The sequence below is a fragment of the Equus asinus genome, chromosome 4 (genome assembly GCF_041296235.1).
Source record: "Equus asinus isolate D_3611 breed Donkey chromosome 4, EquAss-T2T_v2, whole genome shotgun sequence".
NCBI classification, from domain to species: domain Eukaryota; kingdom Metazoa; phylum Chordata; class Mammalia; order Perissodactyla; family Equidae; genus Equus; species Equus asinus.
The window spans coordinates 135,037,104-135,047,145 of NC_091793.1; positions in this window are offsets into that span (position 1 = coordinate 135,037,104).

The window sequence follows — 10,042 nt, forward strand, 5'->3', positions numbered from 1 at the left end:
CCTGAGGAGGAGGAGAGGCCTAGCCATCCCAGCATCCCATCTGAGTCCATCCTCTGGCCACCCCACCCAGGAGGCCGACGTGATACTTAAGCCATCTTGAACATTCTGACCACAGCGGCATGCTAGACCCTAAGTGAGACCAGCAGAAGAGCCGTCCAGCTGAGCTGCGGTCAGCTCAGACTTGTGAGAAATAATAAATCACTGTAGTTTTAAGTCACCAAATTTTGTGGTAACCGTTACGTGGCAGAAGATAACTAATATCTTGGACTAAAACCGTTGCTCACAAATGAGTGAAGGGTCACAATGGGAAAGAGACTAAAAAAAAAGCTAGGATGGCACCAAAGATACATGATACTAACAGTCTCCAGTCACTAAATGCCTAGTGTCTGCCCGCTCCTATGCTTCTGTCTGTCATCTCAGAGCAACCCTGAGAAGAAGGCTTTGTTACCCCCATTTCACATAAGAGGACGCCGATACAAAGAGGGGCTCTGTGATTCCTAAAGGTTTTCCAGCTAGTATGGGGCAGAGCAAGGATTCACATGGAGAAATTTCCTGCACGATTAACTCTGGCCACCTCCCAGGCGTTTCAGTCCCGATGGAGATTAATCTTTAGGGGGAACACGTGTCACCTCTGCTCTCCTGCATCCAATCACCCCCAGACTGCACCCCCAACTTCTCCCTGGTGCACCACCCAGCCCACTCTCAATGCATGGGCTTTAGCTGGAGCTCTGCCCCATGGTCTTGGCCTCAGCCCCCAGCACATCCCATGCCCCAGGACACAGTTCAGGCTGGGCCAGGGACAAGGAAATTTACTGGGAAACGTACTCTCCTCTTTCCACACTGGACTTGATACAAAAGAACATGTCCCCTCCACCTGCTCTTCAACCTCATCCAGGTGTCCACAGGCTTCTCACTCCCAGCCCTGCTGGGTTCTTAGCATCTCTCCCAGCACACCCTTAGCTGTTCACCAAACACCCTCCCCCCACCTTCTCCTTGTCCAATTACTTCTCATCCTCAAGACTCAATTCACGTCTCCTCCTGATCCAGCCTGACCTAGTTCCACCCACACCCTGTCACCCCAGGGCCTGAGCTTGTGCTTCTGTGGTCTCTGTATATACTGACCATATTGCTGTATCATCTCTAGTCTACCTGCCTTTCTTCTCCACCATTCTTCAAATTCCTTGAGGCAGGCAGCACGTCCTAACCATCTTTTTATCCTCATCACCTTGCACGATGCTCTGTTCGTCGATGATAACATAAATTAGATGAATGGATGAATGACTGCAGGGCTATCATGCCCTTCCTCACTTAGTGTAGTTTTCCTGTGGCATTTAATGGCAGCAAACAATCGAAGAAAATGTCAAATTCTATTTCTGGCTTTCTAGGTGCTCCAGGTTGTTGATGGTTGGCATTGGCACGTGTAAGAGTTGAAATGTTGGTTACTTTTGGGGTTGGGAGACAAAAAATAAATAACGTCTTCTTCCAGTCAACTGAGAGCTAAGAAATAAGACAAGAACATCAAGATTCAAAGGTTAGTTTCATTACAGTTAAAACCAATTGGAGAACATGACTTTAATTTGGTGGGCAACTTTCAAATACTCCCTGACGGAGGGAGACTTTGGGTCTGCAGAGCAAACCATTCATTCAGAATTGCTGTCTCCCTTCATAGCAGAGAGAGAAAGGAGCCTTCAGTGTTCACAGTGTTTTAATAGTTTCTATCCACACATTTGAAAAGCATGACCAATAGATGTTAATTCCTTGTAAACCAAATCAATCACACAACTACCCCTCCTCTCATCTGTAAAAGTGAGAAGGGGCCCAGGAGAGGGATCAGGAGTGTTACTTAGGGGGAGCCCCTTCCTGGAACATGAAGCCCGAGACATGGATGCACATTATGTGGAAGGTCCTGCAGGAGTCAGGACTCTGGAGCTCAGGAAGCTGGTGGTATGTGCCTAGGGAAACACAAATGTGCTGTTTTCTTTGATAGTTGGAAGGAACAACCAAAACACCCAGTGAAACTGCAAGCCAGAAGTGCTGTGTAAGTGCTTGAAAACACTGATTAGGAATTTAAAAACCATGCACTTTACCCACTCAAGCAATCATATTTATGGCATGTTGAATCACAAGCCCCCTTGCTAACATATCCAATGACATTTCTGAAACTCGAACAATTATAGCATCCTTTAGTTTACTTGGATATGTGGTAATTTCTTGGTTTTAATGGAAAATGCTGAAATGTTATAATGTTCAGGCTGAAATAAATGAGTTTTTTACATTGTTTAGAAAACTTGGGGGAAAGTGCAGCCCTGGCTCACTTCCTATTATAGATTCAAATGCAGCGTGTAGTTGACTGGTTTTTCACCTTTCAGGCTCAGTTTTGTTCTTAGGTTATAAATGGGAGAGAAAGTTGAACTATATGTTTTTTTTGTTTGTTTTTTTTATTAATGTTATGATAGATTACAACCTTGTGAGATTTCAGTTGTACATTTTTGTTAGGCATGTTGTGGGTACACCACTTCCCCCTCTGTGCCCTCCCCCCACCCCCCCTTTTCCCTGGTAACCACCGATCAGATCTCCTTATCAATATACTAACTTCCACCTATGAGTGGAGTCATATAGAGTTCGTCTTTCTCTGACTGGCTTATTTCGCTTAACATAATACCCTCGAGGTCCATCCACGTTGTTGTGAATGGGCCAATTTTGTCTTTTTTTATGGCTGAGTAGTATTCCATTGTGTATATATACCACATCTTCTTTATCCAATCATCAGTTTCTGGGCATGTAGGCTGGTTCCACGTCTTGGCTATTGTAAATAATGCTGCGATGAACATAGGGGTGCAACGGACTCTTGAGATTTCTGATATCAGGTTCTTAGGATAGATACCCAGTAATGGGATGGCTGGGTCATAGGGTATTTCTATTTTTAACTTTTTGAGAAATCTCCATACTGTTTTCCATAGTGGCTGTACCAGTTTGCATTCCCACCAACAGTGTATGAGGGTTCCTTTTTCTCCACATCCTCTCCAACATTTGTCACTCTTGGTTTTGGATGTTTTTGCCAATCTAATGGGTGTAAGGTGATATCTTAGTGTAGTTTTGATTTGCATTTCCCTGATGATTAGCGATGATGAACATCTTTTCATGTGTCTATTGGCCATATTCATATCTTCTTTTGAGAAATGTCTGTTCATGTCCTCTGCCCATTTTTTGATCGGGTTGTTTGTTTTTTTGTTGCTAATCAGTGTGAGTGGCTTGTGCCACTTATCTGACAAAGGGTTAATCTCCATAATATACAAAGAACTCACACTGATGTCAAAGAGTGTACTGCCTATATTCTCTTCCAAAAGACTTATTGTCTCAGGCCTAGTCTTTAGGTCTTTGATCCATTTTGAGTTTATTTTGGTGTGTGGTGAAAAAGAATGGTCAATTTTCAATCTTTTGCATGTGGCTGTCCAGTTTTCCCAGCACCATTTGTTGAAGAGACTTTCTTTTCTCCATTGTAGGCCCTCTGCTCCTTTGTCGAAGATTAGCTGTCCATAGATGTGTGGTTTTATCTCTGGGCTTTCAATTCTGTTCCATTGATCCGTGGACCTGTTTTTGTACCAGTACCATGCTGTTTTGATCACTGTAGCTTTGTAGTATGTTTTGAAATCGGGGATTGTGATTCCGCCGGCTTTGTTTTTGCTCAGGATTGCTTTAGCAATTCGCGGTCTTTTGTTGCCCCATATGAATTTTAGGATTGTTTGTTCAATTTCTGTGAAGAATGTTCTTGGGATTCTGATTGGGATAGCATTGAATCTGTATATTGCTTTAGGTAGTATGGACATTTTAACTATGTTTATTCTTCCAATCCATGTGCAAGGAATGTCTTTCCATCTCTTTATGTCATCGTCAATTTCTTTCAAGAAAGTCTTGTAGTTTTCATTGTATAGATCCTTCACTTCCTTGGTTAAGTTTATCCCAAGGTATTTTATTCTTTTCGTTGCGATTGTGAATGGGGATGAGTTCTTGAGTTCTTTTTCTGTTAGTTCATTGTTAGTGTATAGAAATGCTACTGATTTATGCATGTTAATTTTATACCCTGCTACTTTGCTGTAGTTGTTGATTATTTCTAATAGTTTTTCTATGGATTCTTTGGGGTTTTCTATATATAAGATCATGTCGTCTGCAAACAGCGAGAGTTTTACTTCTTCGTATTTTGGATTCCTTTTATTTCTTTTTCCTGCCAAATTGCTCTGGCCAACACCTCCAGTACTATGTTGAATAGGAGTGGTGAAAGTGGGCACCCTTGTCTTGTTCCTGTCCTCAGAGGGATGGCTTTCAGTTTTTGTCCATTGAGTATGATGTTGGCTGTGGGTCTATCATATATGGCCTTTATTATGTTGAGGTACTTTCCTTCTATACCCATTTTACTGAGGGTTTTTATCATAAATGGGTGTTGGATCTTGTCGAATGCTTTCTCTGCATCTATTGAGATGATCATGTGCTTTTTGTTTTTCATTTTGTTGATATAGTGTATCACGTTGATTGACTTGCGGATGTTGAACCATCCCTGTGTCCCTGGTATAAATCCCACTTGATCATGGTGTATAATCTTTTTGATGTATTGCTGTATTCAGTTTGCCAAAATTTTGTTGAGGATTTTTGCATCTATGTTCATCAGTGATATCGGCCTGTAGTTCTCCTTCTTTGTGTTGTCCTTGTCAGGTTTGGGGATCAGAGTGATGTTGGCTTCATAGAATGTGTTAGGGAGTACTCCATCTTCCTCAATTTTCTGGAACAGTTTGAGGAGAATAGGTATTAAGTCTTCTTTGAATGTTTGGTAGAATTCTCCAGAGAAGCCGTCTGGTCCTGGACTCTTATTTTTGGGGAGGTTTTTGATTACCGTTTCTATTTCCTTACTTGTGATTGGCCTATTCAGATTCTCCATTTCTTCCTGATTCAGTTTGGGGAGATTGTAGGAGTCTAGGAATTTGTCCATTTCTTACAGGTTGTTCAATTTGTTGGCATATAGTTTTTCATAGTATTCTCTTATGATCTCTTGTATTTCATTGGTATCTGTTGTGATTTTTCCTCTGTCATTCCTAATTTTATTAATTTGCGATTTCTCTCTTCTTTTCTTGGTGAGTCTGGCTAGGGGTTTGTCAATTTTGTTAATTCTTTCGAAGAACCAACTCTTTGTTTCATTGATCCTTTCTATTGTCTTTTTTGTTTCAATATCGTTTATTTCTGCTCTTATTTTTATTATTTCCCTCCTTCTACTGACTCTGGGCTTTGTTTGTTCTTCTTTTTCTAGTTCTGTTAGGTGTCGTTTGAGGTTGCTTATGTGAGCTTTTTCTTGTTTAGTGAGGTGAGCCTGTATTGCAATGAATTTCCCTCTCAGGACTGCTTTTGCTGCATCCCAAATGATTTGGTATGTCGTGTTCTCATTTTCATTAGTCTCCAGATAAAATTTGATTTCTTCTTTAATTTCTTCAATGATCCATTGTTTGTTGAGAAGCATGTTGTTTAGTCTCCACATTTTTGCACCTTTCTCTGCTTTTTTCTTGTAGTTGATTTCTAGTTTAATAGCATTATGATCAGAAAAGATGCTTGATAATATTTCAACTCTCTTGTATTTATTGATGTTTGCTTTGGTTCCCAAAATATGGTCAATCCTTGAGAATGTTCCATGTGCACTTGAGCAGAATGTGTAACCTGCTGTTTTTGGATGAAGTGTTCTATATATATCTATTAAGTCCATCTGGTCTAATTTTTCATTTAATTCTATTATTTCCTTGTTGATTTTCTGTCTGGATGTTCTGTCCATTGGTGTTAATGGTGTGTTGAGGTCCCCTACTATTATTGTATTGTTGTTGATGTCTTCTTTTAGTTCTATTAAGAGTTGCTTTACAAATTTTGGTGCTCCTGTGTTGGGTGCGTATATATTTATAAGTGTTATGTCTTCTTGGTGGAGAGTCCCTTTTATCATTATATACTGTCCCTCTTTATCTTTCTTTATCTGTTTTGCTTTGAAATCTACCTTGTCTGATATTAGCATAGCGACACCTGCTTTCTTTTGTTCATTATTAGCTTGGAGTATTGTTCTCCATCCCTTCACTCTGAGTCTGTGTTTGTCTTTGGGGCTGAGGTGTGTTTCCTGGAGGCAGCATATTGTTGGATCTTGTTCTTTGATCCATCCTGCCACTCTGTGTCTTTTGATTGGGGAGTTCAATCCATTTACATTTAGAGTGATTATTGAGATGTGGGGGACTACCACTACCATTTTGTGTCTTGTTTTCCGGTTTTCTTCAATTTCCTTTGTTTCTCGTCCCATGGTTTAATCTGTTCTGATGTAGAGCTGCTACTCTCTGTTGTTGTCCTTCTACTTATCTCCTCTGCTCTTGGTTTTGTAGCCCCTTTCCTTTTTTGGATTTTTCAGGAATGAGGGTTTTCCTGAGGATTTCCTGTAGAGGAGGTTTTGTGGCAATGAACTCCCTTAATTTTTGTTTATTTTGGAAAGTTTTTATTTCTCCATCGTATTTGAAGGATATTTTCGCTGGGTAGAGAATTCTCGGCTGTAGATTTTTGTCCTTCAGATTTTTGAATATATCATTCCACTCTCTTCTAGCCTGTAAAGTTTCTGCTGAGAAATCTGCTGATAGCCTGATGGGGGTTCCTTTGTAGGTTAGTTTCTTTTGCCTGGCTGTCCTTAGTATTTTCTCCTTGTCCTTGACTTTTGCTAGCTTCACTACTATATGCTGTGGAGTTGGTCTTCTTGCATTGAAAAAGTTTGGAGATCTATTGGCTTCTGTCACCTGAAGATCCATCTCTCTCACCAGATTTGGGAAGTTCTCAGCCATTATTTCTTTGAATAGGCTTTCTGCCCCTTTCTCCTTCTCTTCTCCCTCTGGTATACCTATAATCCTTACGTTGCATCTCCTAATTGTGTCTGATAATTCTCAGAGAGTTTCTTCATTTCTTTTTAGTCTTGCTTCTCTCTCCTCCTCTGCCTGCAGCAATTCTATATTGCCATCTTCCAAATTGCTAATTCTTTCCTCCATATTATCGGCCCTACTGTTCAGAGCATCTAGATTTTTCTTAATCTCCTCTATTGTGTTCTTCATTTCCAATATTTCTGTTTGGTTCTTCTTTATCGTATCAAACTCTTTTGTGACATAGCTCCTGAACTCATTGAGTTGTCGGTCAGAATTCTCTCTTAACTCATTGAGTATTTTAATGATGGCTGTTTTGAAGTCATCATCATTTAAGTTATATATCTCATTTTCTTTGGGATTGTTTTCTGTGTATTTGTTACTTTCTTTCTGTTCTGGAGATTTAATGTATTTTTTCGTATTGCTTGATGTTGTTGATTTGTGCCTCCGCATGGAGATAGAGTTTAGTTGCTCCTTTCACTTGTTTCAGCTGCTGCGATGGGGGAGCAGCTGTTTATACTGCACCAACCAGGAACCCTGTCCGCAGTTGCTAACTGGGCCTGGGCCCCTCCTCGTAGCCTCAGTGGTCCTTTGGATTCCCTCCTCTGCCGTGGGGGCCGTCACAGGGGGGCTTCAGGCTGCTGGTGCCTACTGTTGCAGCCCACCTAGATGTGCTCCCTCCTTGGGGTCTGCAATGGTGTTATGGGCTTTTCCAGCAGCCAGGGGTGGGATCACTTATATTTGTCGCTCCGTTGCTGTCGGCACCCACAAAATCTCACTTGTCCTCTATGGGTTGCAAGAGAGCTATTGGCATCTTCTACAGTCTGTGGTTAGTTCACCTAGCTATGCTGCTTTTGCTCTGGGGTCTTCCAGCCTTGTGGCTGCCGGCTGGGTGCCTTCTACTGGTGCTGTGCAGAGGCTTTCCCTAAGGCTGCTGTGAGCCTGTAGGGTTTCCCCCTAGGCTACGGAGCTGGGTCTCTGGAACTCCCCCCAGCCCCAGTCCTCTCCGAGATCTCCGGCAATCCCTAGTCCCATGGGGTGGGCAACGGCAGCTGGGAGACCTCCGTACCCTCAGCGACTCTCTCTGGGACCCTCCAGGCGCCGCGAACACCAGGCAGGGTCTCCCCGCCAATGGCGGGGAGAGACTCTCCCCGCGGGCTCAGGTGTGCAACTCCAAAGTTTCCCTCTGCGTTTAGGAGTAATTGCGGGGGGTTTAGGTAGGGTTCTGGTCACCTGTTTCCACCGTCGCTCCTCTGTTGTGTGCTCGCTCCTGCCCTAGATGTGTGTAGATCCTCTGGGGGCGTCCGTTGGAAGAAAGCCGCTTGTGGGTACTAGGCTGCTCGGTCGGGGTCGGAGAGTTTTCACCTATTTCCACATCCTCCCGGAGGAAAGTCCTTCCGCCTTCCGATGTATAGTCGCGTGGGTATCTCAGACGTCCTGAGATGCTGTCTGGATATCCTTTGTCAAGCAATAAGTGTCCAAATAATTGTAGACTCAAAGGGGGAGAGACAAAGAGGACTACTCACGGCGCCATCTTGGATCTTCTCCCTGAACTATATGTTTTTTAAATGTCTCTGGAGACCTGAATTTAAGTGTCGACGTGGTCAAGTCATTTAATTTCGCTGGAATTCATTCCCCTCACCCCTATCTTTAAAATGGGGATGTTATAATACCTGCATCCCTGGGTTGAAATAAGAATGAAATGGGACAATGTGCATAAAAATCTGGAGGTCAACGCTGGGCCTTGAACCAGGTGCTTGATAAATGCTTTTACAGGGAGTCAGCGGGTCGTCCCATGACAAGTGTAATGTTACTGCACCCTTGGCAGCCAGAGGACACTGGGGAAATCTGGTTTCATGCTGCTGGAGTTTTTGTCCTGGTGTGGGCTCGCCCCTAGGAACACAGTACAACTGCTAGTGTTGAGCTACAGAAACACTAAGGTTGACACTTAGAAAGAGTAGAGAAAAAAATAAAAATGTTTCAAAGGACTTTCTCTAAGCCCTGGGCTGAGGGCACGGAGACGGGACTCGTTGCAGGGTATTTAGGATGTAAGGACAAAGGGAGGACGAGGACTCTGGGGAGGACGTCTTCCTGTTGTGCCTATGCAGTTGGCAAGCAGCGACACAATGTCAGAAGTCATTCATTCCACCCTGAACACTCAGCATTTTTCATTAAATATTCAAGAATGCATATTCAAGTTTGCCAAGAGCTAAAAGTGTAATTCAGGCTGGGGGACATGTGCTGTGTACACCAAGTGACAGGAACACTAGATAAAACAAGAAGATCTGAAGGAATGGTCATCGCCCATCTGAAAGTTTTCTGTAACCATGTGTTTACAATTCAGCCTTTCGCCAGCTGGGATTTTGGACAGTGAACAGAGAGAAAACAACTAGATAGCATGACGGAAGCACATCTCCCTGGCAAGTTATTGTGGTTCTCATATCAAAGTACCATTGAACATGATGCATACAACATTTTATTTCAAGAAAGATGTACAAATGGACCTATCTTTAAATTGACATTTGAATTTTTCATTTCCTAATTTGAATATGCAAATATGGGACTTACAGAATTAACTTGATCACAAATATTATTAAAACTATATATATAAGATTTTAAGCTCCTTGAGAACAGGAATTATATTTTTTAACCATTACATCTTCCTTAGCACCTATCTACAAGGGCCTAACAGAATCTCAATACATATTGAATTAATATAAATAAATTTAAATAGGCTTTTAAATACAATAGATACCAATTGTTTCCCATGTTTTTCTGCATCTTATAAAAGAAAATGAGATGTAATAACACACATGGCATTAGCAACACCTTAGTTCCTTTTTGAATAAGTATGATTTCTAACCAATAAATACCATTCTTCCTCTATGGCTGCTTCTCTAGAGTGAGTTGACACACCAGAGAGGCAGGTGAGCTGATTCAGGGCTGCAGTACTGTTTCGTGTGCCGTAGGCGTGCTCAGAATTTCACAAGACTGTGTCTGATAGCCCGACTCCGCTCTGTTGGGAATCGCCCATCCCCCTGCCTTTCTATCGCTTTCCTAAATATGGCAAGGGTTTTACTGTTGTGGAGATGTCTGCTTTCTCCATGAGAAAGGACAATGCAGCTCGT